This window comes from Manduca sexta, chromosome 12 (genome assembly GCF_014839805.1).
Source record: "Manduca sexta isolate Smith_Timp_Sample1 chromosome 12, JHU_Msex_v1.0, whole genome shotgun sequence".
In the NCBI taxonomy this organism is placed as follows: Eukaryota; Metazoa; Arthropoda; class Insecta; order Lepidoptera; family Sphingidae; genus Manduca; species Manduca sexta.
In genome coordinates, this window is record NC_051126.1 from 852,684 (window position 1) to 870,582 (window position 17,899).

Consider the following 17,899-nt stretch of genomic DNA (forward strand, 5'->3'; position numbering starts at 1 on the left):
AATTAATTAAGATAGAATTTTGGCACAAGGGTTAAGTGTTATCACTCAGACGGTTAAGTCTAATAAAACGCTCCCATGAGATTTAATTGACTACGGACTTTGTCGTGAATTGTAGGCGATTAAAGGGTACTGAATATGTTGATACTTAACAACATATGGCCACGTAAGTGTTGCGTTTGCGTCAGGCTGTGTATGGCTCAAACAGGCCGGCATAATTCCGTCGATTGGCGAGAGGTAATCATCCCGTTAGTCGACGCTTCTATCTGGACACCAATCTGCTTACCATCAAGTGCAGTGGGCCACTTTGCCAAGCCAGTATGAAAATACATTCATATTAGTCAGAGATAGCTTAGTTGGGTGTGGAACGGACTGCCAAGACGAATGTCCGCAGGCTCAAATCCCAAGGGCACACACCTCTGACTTTTCTAAAATCATGTGTGTATTCTTTGTGAATTTATCGTTCGCTTTAACGGTGAAGGAAAACATCGTGAGGAAACCTGCACATTTGAGAAGTTCTCTATAGGAATTTCGAGGGTGTGTGAAGTCTACCAATCTGCACTAGGCCAGCGTGGTGGACTAAGGCCTAATCCCTCTCAGTAGTAGAGGAGGCCCGTGCTCAGCAGTGGGCAAGTATATAATACAGGGCTGATATTATTATATTAGTCAGAGATAGGGTTGCCATCCGTCCGGATTTCTCCGGATTTGTCCTAGTTTGAAGGGCGTTCGGGGCCCTCCGTCCGGGGTGTTTAAAAAGTGTGAAACCCGGACACGTTTGTTATCAGGGGAAATTCATTTTCATTAATAGATAAGCGATAAATTTAAATAAATCTTAGTTGAAAATTCATTCATAACAACACGCATGTATAAAGGAATAAATATTAAAAAATTATAACGACAATTTTTCTTGTTGTTAAAGTTTGTTTTCATAGGGGTCCGGCGTCAGCTATTTTGGTTATATCAGCCCTAGTCAAAGAAAACAACTTGATGCTTTAAATCACTACATAGTATAAAACAAAGTCGCTTTCTCTGTCCCTATGTCCCTTTGTATGCTTAAATCTTTAAAACTACGCAACGGATTTTGATGCGGCTTTTTTTAATAGATAGAGTGATTCAAGAGGAAAGTTTATATGTATAATAACATCCATTAAATAGTGGAGAAATACTGTTATTTTGTTATGTTATACCCGTGCGAAGCCAGAGCGGGCCGCTATGTTTTTATATACAACGTTCACAGTTTTTCTGTAGTGTATTTAGTATCAGCATTGCACCCGTGCCAAGCTGGGGCGGGTCGCTAGTTTAGTAATAAGACAAAAAAAAACTGTAATCAAATTTGTAATAACAAATCAATGTACCCCAATCTTGAACAAAGTCGATAAAGTTCAAATCTGGGGAAAGGTACGGTCCTGGTTCGAATGAAACTAGTTTTTTATGTCAGGCTTCACCCTCGTCAGGTACGATGTTCTATTGCAAGCATGTCTCTGGAACGCTTCTGTATTCGGGCCAAGTTATAAGAATCTAGCTAACGTTATAAAATTTGTTATCAGACATATATACATTATACACTCATGTCTTTTATCTCCGAAGATGTTGGCAGAGGCGCAACTGGAGCACCCCCTTTCCGTCGTGTGTATTCCGTCCCATGATGTGATAGGGTGGTCTATCACAAATTCCAGATGCCGAGCTGTTACTTACTAGAAAAATCCAGTATCATTTTGCCCGTCCCGGGGATCGAACGCGAGACCTCAACACGTACGGCCGGATGGATATAAAATATATCCTACCACTAGCAAGTTGCTGAAACACAACGACATTACGACGCCAGCGCCCTCTATTTAAAAAAATCTGAATAAATCCATATTTTATTTCCATAGGACAAATTACATGTTGTGTTAATCCCATGGCCAAACCGTGTGCCAAATCAGTTCAGTTGTTACTGTGTTTATTTTAAAAAAACTTACGAACATTCAAACATTTTCTCTGAAAGTTAAGATATGGCGGACGATACGTGTTTACCATGATAGACCAATATATATGAGTTTGATAAATACTAGGGATAAAGTTATATTTGGGTTTGCCACTTGTGATGCTTACCAGCTACTACGTATTTGAATAATTTTGCTATCGGCTAAAGACAAATTAGTATGACGGAGACTTGCCAAGCTTCGCATGTTCACGAGAGTTTTAGTATCTGATAATAGCGCCGAATAGTCCCATACTGAAATGAGGTGAGCAAGTCATACGCCTGACGGTAAACCCCCCCAACAGCCGCAATAACAAAGATATCCCAATCGAGTTAAAAAGTTCTAAATGGCACTACTTACCTTTGACGTCTTAAAATATCTTTTTTTTATTGCTGTGAATGACAAGACCAGGGCCCTTATTCTGTATGATAGTGTAAGCGCGTAACGTGGCCGTGTCATGTTATCTTCGAGAAATGTGCGTGGAATGGTATTCTGTAAGCCAAATCTCTATAGTCCTAAACATGACGCGTTGTGTTGCGTGCTTGTTACGCACTGTCAAAATAACATGTGAGATAGAGAATAAGGGCCCAGCTTGCCGTTCGCCTGATGGTAAGCGATACGATCCATAAACAGTAAAAACACCATCCAACACCTTTAAATACAAATACATATTAACTCTGACAACGATATTTATATATAAAGTTGGTTTCATCCGCTCCTAACTCTTGAACCGCGCCAGCTTATTCCTCAGCAACCCGCGCGAGATGAAGTTGATAAATGACGCGCAGCAATACCGCCAGTAATCTTCGACGTTACGTTCTTAATTTTATACTTTTACAAACTTTTTCATTGTCAGTCAATACCTAGACTAACTTGGTTATAGACAATTCTGCCTCCTCCTACTTTCAACAACAAAATACGGAACAAAATCAATAGGGATTTTGTTTCCTTAGGCTTCTTGCAGTTCTCTTATCAGTTCATTCTGTATAGTGTACTACATGCATTTTATACCAAACAGTATTTTGTAATTCAAGGTTGGATGGTGTTTCTACTGTTTATGGACGGTCGTATAGCCATCAGGCGAACGGCAATCTTGTCACGTCATTCAAGCAGCAATAAAAAAGTGTGCGTACGAAACACTTTTCTTGATTATGAATATTGTTGATTTTGTTAATTGACTAGTCACTGTATTATGTCAGTGTTTATTTCTTTATTTTTCATTCATAAGAACGAAATCCCTCTGGATAGTGTATAAGCATCGGAAACGTCAACAGTATTATTTATTATTGCGATTACTCGTCTACTTACAAAAAAATATGGACTTTGTCACTCGTAATCAATGAACAATCTACATTAAAAATAAAAATAAAAATAATAAAAATGCTTTATTCATCACGTAGGCGAACATAGTTGCACTTATGATAAATCAAGGTACATGAGAATATTCAATTATTACTTAATTAGATTAGCTTATGTAAACAAAGACAATAAAATAAATGAAAAATATACTTAGTAAACAAAGAAGCCAGCTCGGGCTGGCAGGGAAGAAGAAATAAAATTATGTATGTATGTATTTTTAAATAAGCAATAAGGGAGAAACGCGTCGCGATCCTCACCGGTTAGGACAATAAAAGCCCTAACCTAGCTAACCTACCAGCCTTTCACTAACTACCTAAGCGATGACTACCCGAAGAAGAAAGGCAGAAAGAAACTCCGGGCTTTATTTTTTGTCATCAATTGTCCATTCTTTTATAATATTGTTATTAAATATACATGTATATAATATACATTCTTGGCTTAATGAGTCAGTTGATATGAAACTGGATGTTGTAATTTCTGTAATTGCTTTTATGGTTGCTTTAGCTGTAAGTCGTCATTATTCGCACAGAATGTTTCTTTTTAATGATTTAAAAATGGTTTCATTTATTATTTCTTAATTTTCTTACTGATTAATCGATGGATATTGGAGAGAGCGAGGTGCCGCTATTTGTTGCCCGTGCCCACTTCGATAGTGCAGTACCTTTCAAGTAGTTTACAATCGAACGGTTCGATCTACGCAGAATGAGCTCACAGTGTCCTGAAGTCTGGCAGCCGGTCATTTTAGTTATCCGTAATCCTAATCAAACCTTAAGTCATACTGTTTATCGAAAACAAACTATACTGATAAATATCTGAACGTGAAATCTCGTCACTATCCAAAACAGTTAGCTACCGTGGAGAATCATTGTTTTAGAGAGCGCAAGGAATCTGTGACGAGAAACACCCCGCCTCTGAGCTGCAACATGTAAAGCGAGTACTGCGAGACAACAAGCTTCAAATTCCACGCCGCTGTAAAACCAGCCACAGTTGAACGTGTTCCGGTTGTATTACCATATGTAAGAGGAGTCAGCGACAAGATTAGCTATATCCTGAAGCGTGCTTCTATAAAAACTTATTTTAAGCCGCCTAAGATTAGTAAATTTATACCACCTGTCAAGTGCTAATATCCAAGATCAGACATTATGTGGTGTGTTGGTAGATTCACCCCATATTACATCATAGGAGCCTGCTCCATGATTTTATAGGGGGTGAGTCCCTAGTGATGGTGTAGTGTAGTTATATATCTAGGTGTACAGTGTTGATGCACCAGTAGAGGTTGGCCTATTCCCTTAGGGACAAAATCGTGAAACAGACATGTTTCTTTATTACCGAGTCAAATGCCGTCACAGTTTATATATGTACTATATGTTTAAACTTTAGTATTCTATATATACCTATATCTATATATAAAAAAAAATATTACGAGTCATTCTAGCTGTTCCTTCCAAGTGATTCCCATTTTTAAACAAATGGTACTTGATGCACGGATTTGTCATCTAGCATTAGAAAATACCTCACGTTCACTCTTCTTAAGATATGCTTCTATTTCGCAAAGTACAAACGCTATTTCTTTTTCGTACATTTATGTCTTCATAACTTGCTTTCTCTATATGATTATCTCTAGTTCTAATAAGTAATTAAGTTGAATGGCTCGTTTTGGTCTAAGAACACTCGCTGGAACGAGCTTTTTAATTTGAGTTTTTGCCTACTAAAATTGGTTGAGTTAGAGGCTATATATGAACTGCTCTACACAGCAATAAAAAGAAAAGAATTGTGATTTTTCTCTTTTCTGTGTAACATGTACTGTAGTTTATAGCCTAAACCTAAACTGATTTTGAAAAGAGCAACACTAGAGTTTCTTGCCCGTTCTTCTCTGGTGAGAACTGCTTTCCGAACTGGTAGAAGAGTTAATATTGACGGAATCTAAATAATGTATAACATTTTATAGATCCAAATTAATTATTTCATTTCATTTCATATATGTGCTGTGCATTCAACTGCTGTGGTTTTACAGCACGGGTTTTAATATAAAGAAATAATAATATAAATAATTGTTTAATCTTAAGTTTGGATCATTTCAATATCAGTGTTAACACTTATAATTTTATTGTCTTTCTATTTTTTCGTTTGTTCGAACAATCTCCGAAATCAATGAATCAATTTTGATCCAACGCTCATTGACGGGGATTTTTACATCAAAAATACAAATCTCTATTACTCACTTAGGCGAAAAGTGGAGCACTTACGACGAATCAAGACAATCACAATATGATAATCATTAAAAGATTCCCAAATAACTAAGGATATTTTGACCTTGAGTTAAAAAGTACAATGTATCAAAAAATAAAATTCTTTATTAGTCACGTAGTGCAACATGATTGCATTTGAACACAATTATATAAGAGCGCGGTATCGCAGGTCAGAGAAGACTGAGAACTGGTGCTGTTAGTGGACCAGAACAGATCCTAATCTGTCCAACTACACGGGCAAGTAAGTGCTAGTAAATAAATTTATACTTAATTAAAAATAGATACGTATAATGATGTCTTATGTTTACGCCAATGTTTGACATTAAAATTAAACTATTTTACGGATTTTATCGCGATTTTTATATTTTAATGTTTTCCCGACGTTTCTAAAACTCTGTAGCCTTCGCAGTCACGGAGGGATCGCGATAAAATCCGAAACATAGTTTCATTTTAATAGATACGTAGATAAAATAAATATAATGTAATAGTTAATAAGAAATGAAATTATTACATAATAAATATGTATTTGTATATAATTTAATTTATTAATAAACTTTATATGGCGTGATCTTAACCGGGACTACCGGTTGATTTTAAATGATCCGCCTCTCCGCCCTTTATCTCAAAAACGATTCAACGAATAAAATTTTTTTTGAAACAAAAGTACGGAATTTAATCTTCTACAATATTGATAATAAATACATGTAGCGAAAAACCCATAGAAAACGATATATTTGCAAAAAATGTTCAAAAAACATTTTTCGTGACTTGACCTTAGATTTTAATAGTCAAGTACACCCTACCATAATAAGTAGGTTTTGAGACAACTTTTAGGATGTCAAAATACAATGCGGACGACAATATAAACGACGGCACCTCATTAGTGTTCCAAAATATTTATAGTTCGGAAGGGGTCGTTCAAGTATTGCGTAACGCAATTTGGAGAAAGGGGGCTCTTGTAAAACGTGGCGATGTGTTACAAGGTGCGAGGGGGTTTTCGTACAAAGCGTTATGTAATATATTTTTTTAAAAACAATAACAAACCTATTTTAGCGACTTTCCGGTATTTTGCGTAAAATAATTGTGAATATTAGAAAGAAATTGTAACTTTATAGTTATATAACTTTGGAGGAGTAGGCGGGGGCGTACAGGAAAACGTTACGGCGCGTAACATGGGAGGGCGGGGGGTTCAAAAATCTTCAAAAATTACGTTACGTAACACTTGAACGGCCCCTAAGCCATAGAAAAAGTCACGCGGTAAGTAATTCCATTAGCAGGTTTCTCCCGGCGTTGATTGCGGAGTCCGATACAAAAAAAAACTTATAGTTTATTCTAAGGACAGATGTTTAGTGCGTAGACGCGAGCATTTTTATATTAGGTATTTTCACGCAGGCACAATCTTAAGCTAAAGCTATTATCTGTATTTAGATTGATAGATAATGTTAGTCATACCAGCACATATAACGTTGTGTACAAACAGTTTTTGAAGTAGTCAAGTGATAGGTGTTGTCTGTGAATATATTTTACTTGAAGAGTTCCGGTAAGTATGCAATTAAGAAAAGCTAATATTTCTGATAATAATAATGGCCAATAATTCAATAATTAAATAAAATTTATTTATGAGACAAAACGAAAAAAAAAATATAAAATACAATTGTATAATATAATTAGTTTATAAGTTTGAATTTAAATTCTGATAAAATTTAAGGGCTTAAGTTACGCAAAACTCAATTTTATGCTCACTTTGAGTATCAAGAATAAAATAAATATGTATTCTTCGTTAATATTTTGCAGGAACTAACAGTTAGCCCTGTTTTTTTGCACGGTCACTTATTTTTTTTTTATGAAACACGATACAGTATATTTTATATAACATCATTTTTTTTTCTTTTCTTTTTGCAATTTTTTATTTTTAATTTTTTAATTTGTAATATTGTAAATTAATTTTCGTCTACTCTCTTCTATGTATGTATTACCTATTAGTGGAAACTGTGTTGGATTAAAAACCTAAATTTACATTCATTTATTTTTAGTCATAATTTGTTCTGTTTGTTTCCCAAATAAATAAATAAATCATAAATAATATCAGTAAAAAATCCTTTAAAACCAAGTATTTTAGATCGATATCACGTATTTTTTTTATGAAACACGATACAGTATAACATCATAAATAATATCAGTAAAAAATCCTTTAAAACCAAGTATTTTAAATCGATAACAATTGGATCTTTGAGTTATTTATTTGATTATACACACACAGACACACTACGCTTATATCCCCGAAGGGGGTATGCAGAGCCGCAATCAAGGCATCCATTTTTTCCCAATTAATTTGACTTCACTATACTATTAATTAATGACTATATATAATATATAATAATAATATCAGCCCTGTATAATATACTTGCCCACTGCTTAATTAATGACTACTATTTTTTAAATACATCACGGAACTTATTTTATATTGTTCTATGTAATCATATTTTAAATGTATTTTGAAAACGACCACTCAATCAACTGCGTATAATAACAGGAACATTTGCCGCAACGCGTAGTCAAGCGTTTTGACCAACTGATATCGATGTCATATATTATCTAGGTTGGGTATATTATTTACAAAGTAATTTATAGTTTATGCTAAAATATTATAACATTTTATTATAAATTGAAATATAAAAATTGTAAAAAAAAAGTCTGTTGCTATATGAACTTCGTCTTATTTATATTCAATTAGCCTTCCAAAGTAAAGGTTTTTGGTAAACCACAAAATAAAAATCAGTTAATTATGTATATTCTGTCACTCGCTCATACTGAGTAATTTTCTGTGTCGTGATACATTTGAAAATTTGCATTTAGGGTGCTTTAATTATTACATTATCAAAACATTCCAATACTAATATTGACATTATGTTAAAATTAAACTATTTTTCGGATTCGATATCGCAATTTTTTTATATTTTTGTTTTGTCCCGACGTTTCGAAGACTTTGCAGCCTTCATGGTCACGGGGGGGACTGAGGTGTTGTTCATCCGTAAAGTCAAAGTTACAATATCTACCTACATTTTACAATTATACAACTTTCTAAAATTTGTTGGTGGTCCGGTCTACTAAAAAACCGAAACCGAAACTAAAATATAAAAAACCGCAATAAAATCTGAAAAGTAATTTAATTTTAATGTCTAACATTCGCGTAAACATAAGAAATCATTGACATTATGGATTAGTGGTCACTCACTATAATATAAACATTTTTCAAATTTAACATTTAAAAAAAGTTACCCCCGTTTTGAATTTCCTTTATTTTAGGGGCTATTATTCTATTCTATATTGATGTCTGTATGGGGTTTTGGATACAATTAATCTAAAGTTAGAATTGATCTTTTGTGACAAAGCACATGCCCAGATATCAATATTGAATATATATTTTGGGGATTTTATTAATTTTTCACTCAAACATAAGGTACTCTTGCGGAAATTGAGAATATCAAAGTTATAATCAGCGAGCATGATTTTACTAATTTTAGTAGTAACAAGGTTCTAAATTTTAACTTGTATTTTGACATACGTTCCCGGCTCCGAAAGTTTTAAAGAACTTTTACCTTTATAATAATTAATTATAATAGCTATTACAAGTAAAAACCGAAATATTATTTTTTCAATCGATTCCTTGGCTTGATTTAACCAATAGTTTCCTACCTACCTACAAATAATATAATATTTCCAAATGTAGCATTATTATACCTAATATTTTGACAAGCAAGGACTTAGACGTAAAATACCACGTAGCTACGCCTACCGCCATCTAGTGAGCGTTATAGTACAACGCCCTCAACTCTCAAGGTCATCGGCGCCACTTAATTCTTAACACCTTGATCTTTTGTATTTTAAGCAGTGAAAGATTATTCCATCATCTAAGGACGTATTTGACATAATAATATCCGTCGTAGTATTTTTGAAATGAAAATAAATGAAATAACATTATTTATAATTCACGTAACCTAGTTCTACTTATGAATAGTCCACTTATATAATCAGAATATACTAAAAGGTAAATAAACATTTAATGAATCTTACAAAACATATATTATATAAAAACAAAAAATAATTAAGGGAACTTTAGTTCCCTTTATTCAAAATCGTTTTTGTAGCGCTTCCATTTTAAAATTCAAACAAAATCTAATAACCTACATCACGAAATTTACACATAGAAAGAAAGAACATATTGTTTTTTTATGTTTTTTTACCAAATGTCGCCATCTTATCTAGAAGCAATATTAGCGCCTGCGGGGGAAGGTAAGGTGGGAAAGGTATATTTGGGAAAGGAAAGTGTAGGGGGAGGAAAAGGAACCCTCTTAGGATGGGTGGAGGGGAGAAAGCCAGGAAATGTTCGTGAGCCCTCATAGGGCTGAATGTGTAGTTATAACCATAAGGTATACACACTGGATTATGTTCCTAGAGCCGCGGTAAATGTCTCTCCGTGTATGGGCGTGCATTCGGTGTGAAGACAGAGAGCGCAAGAATTGTACCGGGGGGCATAGCATATACCTACTGAGTGTGGCGCCCTTGTTTACAAAATGTTATGAAATTATCGAGACTCGTACCAATTGACCTTGAAAGATAAGTTTGGAAAAATAAACTGAAAATGCAAAATGTAATTACAGGTATATAAATAGCAAGAGTCATGTATGATAATATAATGTGTAAGAAAAATAAAAAAGATACATTTTTACCAGCATACATACCAGCCTTGTCTTCTTGTCTTACATACTGTACTTTAAACTAATTTTCGGATTCTATCGCGGTATTGGTGTTTTATTTTCTCCCGACGTTTCGAGGACTTTGCAGCCTTCATGGTCACGGGGGGGACTGAGGTGTTGTTCATCCGTAAAGTCAAAGTTACAATATCTACCTACATTTTACAATTATACAACTTTTTTAAAATTTTAAATGTTGGTAGTCCGGTCTACGCAGAATGAGCTCACAGTGTCTTGAAGTCTGGCAGCCGGTCTTTTGGGTTCCGATTTAATTAAATGTAGAACTGGATCCCAGGTTTGTGCAAGCTTCCAACCATCTTCCCTATTGAAATTAGGATGTTTTTTAATTTCAATAGCCTCGCGAATCATCCTAGGCAGGAATCGGTGTTCTTTGGCGAGGATTTGTGGCTTGTCTAGTCGCAGATAATGATTGGCGCCTCCCTCAGAGTGTTCAGCGACTGCAGACTTCGTCGAGCGTCGGTGTTTCACGTCAGCTATATGTTCTTTTACGCGGGTCCCTATATTTCTTTTGTTTGCCCGATATAAGAGAGGCCACAGTTGCAATCTATTTTGTATCCTCCCGGTTCTTGTAGAGGTATGTGACACTTGACAGGTGCTAAAAATTGACTAATCTTCTTAGGCGGCTTAAAATAAGTTTTTATGGAAGCACGCTTCAGGATGTAGCCAATCTTGTCGGTGACTCCTCTTACATATGGTAATACCACCGGAACACGTTCAACTGTGGCTGGTTTCACTCGGTTTCTGTGACGGCGGCGTGGAATTTGGAGCTTGTTGTCTCGCAGTACTTGCTTGACATGTTGCAGCTCAGCGGCCAGGTGTTTCTCGTCACAGATTCCTTGTGCTCTCCTCGCCAACACCCTAAAAGGGGTTAGCTGACTTCTCATATGTACCTTTAAACTTATTATGGTTATTTTTTAGTTAAAAAAAACTTGGTTTAGAAGTTGATAGACACTAAGCGAATTCATAGTATTAAGTATTATTAATAGGATTTTGAGGAGGCTTCAACGCTGCATCCTCTAATTGAAATAGACGGACTTTTAAACATTTTTTACACAGGCGAGACCAGCAAACACTTAAAATACAAATAGATAAATATAACAAACTTATCAGTTTCACTGTCACCATTAGACATAATTCAGACAACTTTGTACTTAGACCGCTAAGAAATATGCAAATCACTTTTGTTAATAATCGTTATAATTGTTGTAAATAATCGTTACTTTAGGTTGACGTGTCCTTTAACGACGTCAATTTACGTTTGAAGTTACTTAGCCCGAGTTGTTTCATACGTAGTCAAGTAAAATTAACGTTCTTAGGCTTCAGGACGAACGAGCAGCGCTTTCGCCTTAATAATAGCCTTAACTTTACGTGACCACAGATGGAACAATCCAGCCTAAGCCGCACTTTACGCCTCTCTAGTCAAGAATCCTTGGAAATGATACGGCGTTGCTCGTGCCCAAATTCAAACCAAAAAAATGGCGAGGATTTCAATAACGATATGGTAGTAGGCTTGCCGGTATCACATCATGGGACAAAACACAGAAGGTGAAGAATGGGTACTTTAGTTGCAACTTTGCCTATCCCCATTCGGAGATAAAGGCTTGATGAGGGCGTGTGTTTATCTGTATTAAAATAGCGCACTCTTCTCTATCAACTTATATTAGGTGAATATAAGCCATGTGTGGACTGTGAAATATAGAATGAGTAGAGGAAACCAAAATAATATTATCACATACAATATTTTTTTCATTCGAGTCACTATATTTGTACTGAGTCACTATATTTGATTGTATTTATGAATATAAAAACAAATATTGAACTTTACCACGTAGATAAACTATAATCAAGGCTATTGAGTCATTGGGCGAAGTCGACTTTGATAAATCATGATTTATAAAACTGTTAGAGGATTATAGGATTTAACGTAAATTTTGCTTATAATGCTTACTTTATTTTTCCTAAGGAAATAAATGAATCATGAACAGTGTCTATTTATAAATTGCTTATGCATACTATCCTCCCCGAGTCTTTTTATTTCGAAGTTGTTTTTATGATCACACCTAATCGTGCATTAATGTGAGGCAGACGAGTCATAACAATAATCAAATACTTTCTAAAACATGATATATACATGCTGAAATAAAAAAACAACAAAATCCTTCTTATTTAAATCCTTATGTTAATGAATTCGCAGACAGTGTAAAATTTAAACGGTGACTATACAATCATGAATTTAAAGACGAATTTCTTACACAACGTATGCTGATAAAAGAGTTGGACCATCTCCTCCTATTAAATCTTATCGTTACAATTAATAATAGTCATTGTGTTTTTCAGAACATGATAACTCTAATATGGCTGGCGATCCTAGTGCTGGTGATCATCCAGTATATGAGAAAGGTATACTCCAGGTTTGATGATGCTGGTGTGAGCCATTTCAAGCCAGCGCCTGTGGTAGGCAATGCTGGTATGCAGGTCACCGGGAAGAGACACGTCTCTCAAGACTTTGATATACTGTACCAGACCTTCTCTAATGATAGGTATGCTTAATATTAAACTTTACATCTCTATGATACTCATTTCCTATGATAAAAATAAAAAATATATTCTGGTTTTTGTGTAAAAAAAAGGTCTAGTCAAAATCGGCTCAGCACTTTTACGTCTTGTTTCAAGTTATCTCGGATAAACAGACTTACATATTATTATTATGATTTGGCATATTATATGAACTATTCGAGCATAAGAACTATGAAAGAAGAAGTCAAACCCGTGCTGGGTTTGACTTCTCACTTTCATATCCACGTCGCGCCGTTGCCAAACCTAAGGGGCGACAATCCCAAAAAAGTAAACCGACCTATCATAGACAATTTATAATTACCACGAATAATCTTATCGTATCTGAGATAATTAACTCGAAAACAATGAATTACAATGTAAGCTAAATGGCCAGTACAGGTTATTTATATTAACTGATTGCACAAACACAAAATCATAATTCAAGGTCTAATAACTATTGATTTATATGTAAAATCTGTAGTAATACAATAATATTCTTTGAGTTCACTTTTTACTGGTGGTAGGTCTCTCGTATGTGACAGTCCGCCTGGTTAGATAGCACTGATACGTCTATTTTTGCCGCCAAGAAGCAATGTGTAGTCACTGTTGTGTTCCGGTTTGAATAACATTATAGCCAGTGTAAGTACTGGACATAATAAGACTAAACATCTCATGTCTCAGGATGGCGAGCGCAGTAGAATACCAAAAAATACTTGGTAATCAATGTGTTGGATGGTGTTTTTACTGTTTATGGGTGGTCGTATCGCTAACCATCAGACGAACGAAAAAAGTCTATCCTTTATAATGAATTGTACCAGCAGGAAGTTTCCTAATTATTAAAAAGAAATCTATAGTACTTCTACTCCTTTTCTGCAAATATTTTCACTTGCTACATTATCCTTCAATTCTACTTTATTACTTTTTATCCCGAAAAAGGTCTGCGCGAGCGGAGCCGCAAGCAACAACAAATAAGGAAACAAATGTTCGCAAAAGAATTTGCCGGTAGTTACAAATGCTCATTTCCAGCCATTTTCACCACGTGGCGAAGCAAAACACATAAGATTTTACAACTTCGGTAATATTGGTCATGGCTATGTGTTAAAAGCTTTGAAACAATAAAATTTTATTGTTAACTTCACATGTGCTTATAATAACGTAACTGTGATTAGCTGGTCCAGTGGTAACGTATTACTTAGACTTAAACATTGTGGCTTTAAGTTAATTTCCAAGTCAGGGAAGTCTCTGATAGATTTTTCTACGAGATCCGACGCAATTTAGTGGTTAGGGCCGTTGACATGCCTAATATTATCCATCCTGAGCCACTTAGCAGTTGTAGTGTAGCTTTAGTTACGGACCTACCAATCACTTCTAGGATAAAATCTTAAGTACGTACTTTCCACAAAAGGCAATCGATAAAGAGCTGAAGATGAAAGTATTCTAATTACTCTTTTTGCTTGTAGATTTATTGGCAGATATGAAATGATGCGACCGACCGTCATCCTCCGAGACCTGGAGCTGATCAAGAAGGTAGCGATCAAAGACTTTGAGTACTTCATAGACCACAGGGCTGTGGTCGATGACACAGTCGATCCTCTGTTTGGCAGGAACTTGTTCTCGTTGAAGGGTAAGTAAGATTTATTGAAGATTAATAAAACACCAGAATTATGGTGATTATCGAGGATTCTAAATATACTTGATAGGTCTTTGGACCGTATTGTGGAATCAGTTCAATTTTAATGGTTTATGTTATTATAAATAGTAATAAGCTTAAGCACCATATTTGAACAGCTACAATTCCAGCGTTATTTGGATTTGTCGGCTTTTAGGGTCGTTTGATCTAGCAGTCTTACTAAAAATCTTCGAGAAAGTTTCAGCTTTCTTAAATTATATTATGAGAAGACGTTAGTGTTAAAAGCGTAATCATTCAAATTTATAATTTTTAAGTAATATTATAATACATTTCTATATCCACAGGTCAAGAATGGAAGGAAATGCGTTCGACCCTGAGCCCTGCGTTCACCAGCTCGAAGATGCGCGGCATGGTGCCCTTCATGATCGATGTTAACAAACAAATGATCGGTGTTCTCAAGAAGAAAATCCAAACTTCAGAAAGTATGTTCAATTATAATTAACAATCGTTGAGACTGAATAATTAATTACTAATCCTCGATAAATAATGATAATATCTTAAGTTTATTATCAATATTTAATTACAATTTTTGGTTTCAACAAAACATATTGGACTTAGGTAGCATGTGGCATGTGATATATTGTGTCAGTGCATATTTGATCCATTGATTACTCGATTATTTAATTCCGTGCCGTTAAAGAAATTCTATTTTATCAAAGTTAGATAGATTGATGGGCTCATGTCCCTATCATAATCTTTCTTCATCCAGTTTTTTCAGTTCCTAAACAGCTCGTTCGAATGTGTAATGGAGCCTTGATTCATCCACCTTTTTCAGTTCCTAAACAGGTCGTTCGATTATATTATAATGGAACATTGAGTATATCACATTAAACTTTCTATCTAGATAACTACGTGGACATCGAGTGCAAGGACGTCACAACTCGATATGCCAACGACGTGATCGCCTCTTGCGCCTTCGGTGTGAAAGTTGACTCCCACACTGACGAAGACAACGAGTTCTATACCAAAGGCCGCTCTACTGCCAATTTTGGGTTCCGAAGAATCCTTGTGTTCCTTGGTTATGCTTCCTTTCCTAAACTTATGAAAGTAAGTACATGATTAGCTAAGTCTATTTATAGCTCTATTTCGAATTGTTTCTGATGACATCGTCAGAGATAAGTTACTGGTGTTATGTAGCACTTATAACTACGAATCAGTACAGGAAAGTACCCAGCAGTAGTTTCAATCCCTTATTCCTGCAAGGAGTGAATAAAATATATGCTCTGTCTTACATAAATTTGTCCGTCGATTAACCATCATCATCATTATTACAGAAATTAAACATCTCCCTGTTTTCAAACGAAACGACGCAATTCTTCAAGAATCTCGTACTGAGCACCATGAAGGAGAGAGAGGACCGCAACATCTTCAGACCTGACATGATCCACTTACTTATGGAGGCAAAGAAAGGTAACATCAGATAGCTAGTTACGTCCTTATAGGTTTCGAGTGACTCAAGGGCTTAATTTGCTACCGCTTGTAACCACTTATAGACAGTATATTGTAATTATATGGATTATATAAGGATAAAACCAAAAATGCAGAGCAAAGTTTATTTTAAATGGCAGGTTTATCTCAAGCCTGAGGCTGTCAACACCAACTAATAGACATGGACTGCTACGTTTCCACATGGAAATGTGAAACATAATGTAGCCAGTTGGCTAGCTTGGTATTCTAAGATGTGGCCACTTAGCCATATCTTAGAATGAAGAGTGTAGAGAAGCTCCATGCACCATGTGATTTAATGTTCTATGTATTGTAAATATTGGTAATACTTAAATCATATAAAAAAGAAAAGTTGTTTTATGCTACGTTCAGGTAAGCTGACCTACGACGAGAAAACTACTGATAAGGCTGACACAGGCTTCGCTACAGTAGAAGAGTCTGACATCGGGAAGAAAACTGTTAATAGAGGTTGGTAGAGTTAAAATATTTTTATTGAAAATTACAAATTTTGCTAATGCAGTAATTAAGTTTATATCGCCTGTGTAAATAATAATGTTCTTCACACCTTTTTTATCTCTTGTTTCATTTTCCGATGTTGTGTCCTTGGTAGCTAGATTTCTCTTACTTATCTATTTATATAACTTATTTATTTTGTTATAAACTGTAAAACAATATTTATACATATTCTTAATATGTATTTTTAGTTTGATAATTGTTTTAAACTAAAATATTTTCGTCTTCTGTAGTATGGTCAGACACCGATCTAGTAGCCCAAGCAACGTTGTTCTTCGTTGCTGGCTTTGAAACCATCTCTTCCGCCATGTCCTTCATTCTCCACGAGCTGGCTGTGAACCCCGATATCCAAGAGAAGCTGTACGCTGAGATCATGGAGAACGAAGCTAACACTAATGGAAAGTTCGATTACAACTCCATCCAGAACCTGACTTACTTGGACTGCGTTATATCAGGTAAAAAAATGTCGTTTAGATTAGCAAACTACTGGAGCAAAAATCATTGATAGATGTAATTTTTAAGCAATAAAATCCTTAATTTTAATCGCTTATATATACTTGTTTTAGATTTCTGAATGACAAAAGGAACTTGTCATGTACATTTTGTTCAGTTTCTGGTGCTTGCCCATAAACATAATATTACTAACTAGCTTTTGCCCGCGGCTCCGCCCGCGTTATAAAGTTTTACAGGCTAAAGTTTTCCGTTATAAAAGTCACGCTATATATTTTCCCGGAAGCCTGTGTTCTTCCCGGGGTCTCAAACTGTCTCCATACCAAATTTTATCCTAATACGTTGGGTAGTTTTTGAGTTTAACACGTTCAGGCAGACAAATTCAGCGGGGGACTTTTGTTTTATAATAAATTTTTGTATAACTTTTTAAGAGGAACAATCCCGTCATACATCATTGTTGCATAACTTTAACCGTTTACGCAGCGCACGCAACAGAAGCTCTCAAAAATAATATATTTTCCCCGTTTTTGCAACATGTTGAAACTGTTACTGCTCTGCTCCTATTGGTCATAGCGTGATGATATATAGCCTATAGCACTCCAGGAACAAAGGGCTATTCAACATAAAAATATTTTTCCAGTTCGAACCGATAGTTCCTGAGATTAGCCATTACTGATCCGCTCCTATTGGGTATAGCGTGATGATATATAGCACTCCACAAACAAAGGACTATGCAACACAAAAATAATTTTTCAGTTCGAACCGGTAGTTCCTGAGATTAGCCATTACTGCTCCGCTCCTATTGGGTATAGCGTGATGATATATAACCTATAGCACTCCACAAACAAAGGGCTATCCAACACAAAAAGAATTTTTCAGTTTGAACCAGTAGTTCCTGCG

General features: G+C 35.3%; 1 pseudogene across 1 annotated transcript in view; it reads left to right on the forward strand.

Moving 5' to 3' along the window:
- The window catches only part of LOC115451207, a 47,800-nt pseudogene that overhangs the window by 25,808 nt on the left and 4,093 nt on the right, over positions 1 to 17,899 (forward strand). The window contains exons 2-8 of the transcript XR_005112261.1: positions 12,682 to 12,884; positions 14,361 to 14,524; positions 14,875 to 15,012; positions 15,435 to 15,637; positions 15,865 to 16,000; positions 16,409 to 16,504; positions 16,783 to 17,004. The product of XR_005112261.1 is annotated as a cytochrome P450 9e2-like (transcript). The remainder of the gene's footprint in view (positions 1 to 12,681; positions 12,885 to 14,360; positions 14,525 to 14,874; positions 15,013 to 15,434; positions 15,638 to 15,864; positions 16,001 to 16,408; positions 16,505 to 16,782; positions 17,005 to 17,899) is intronic.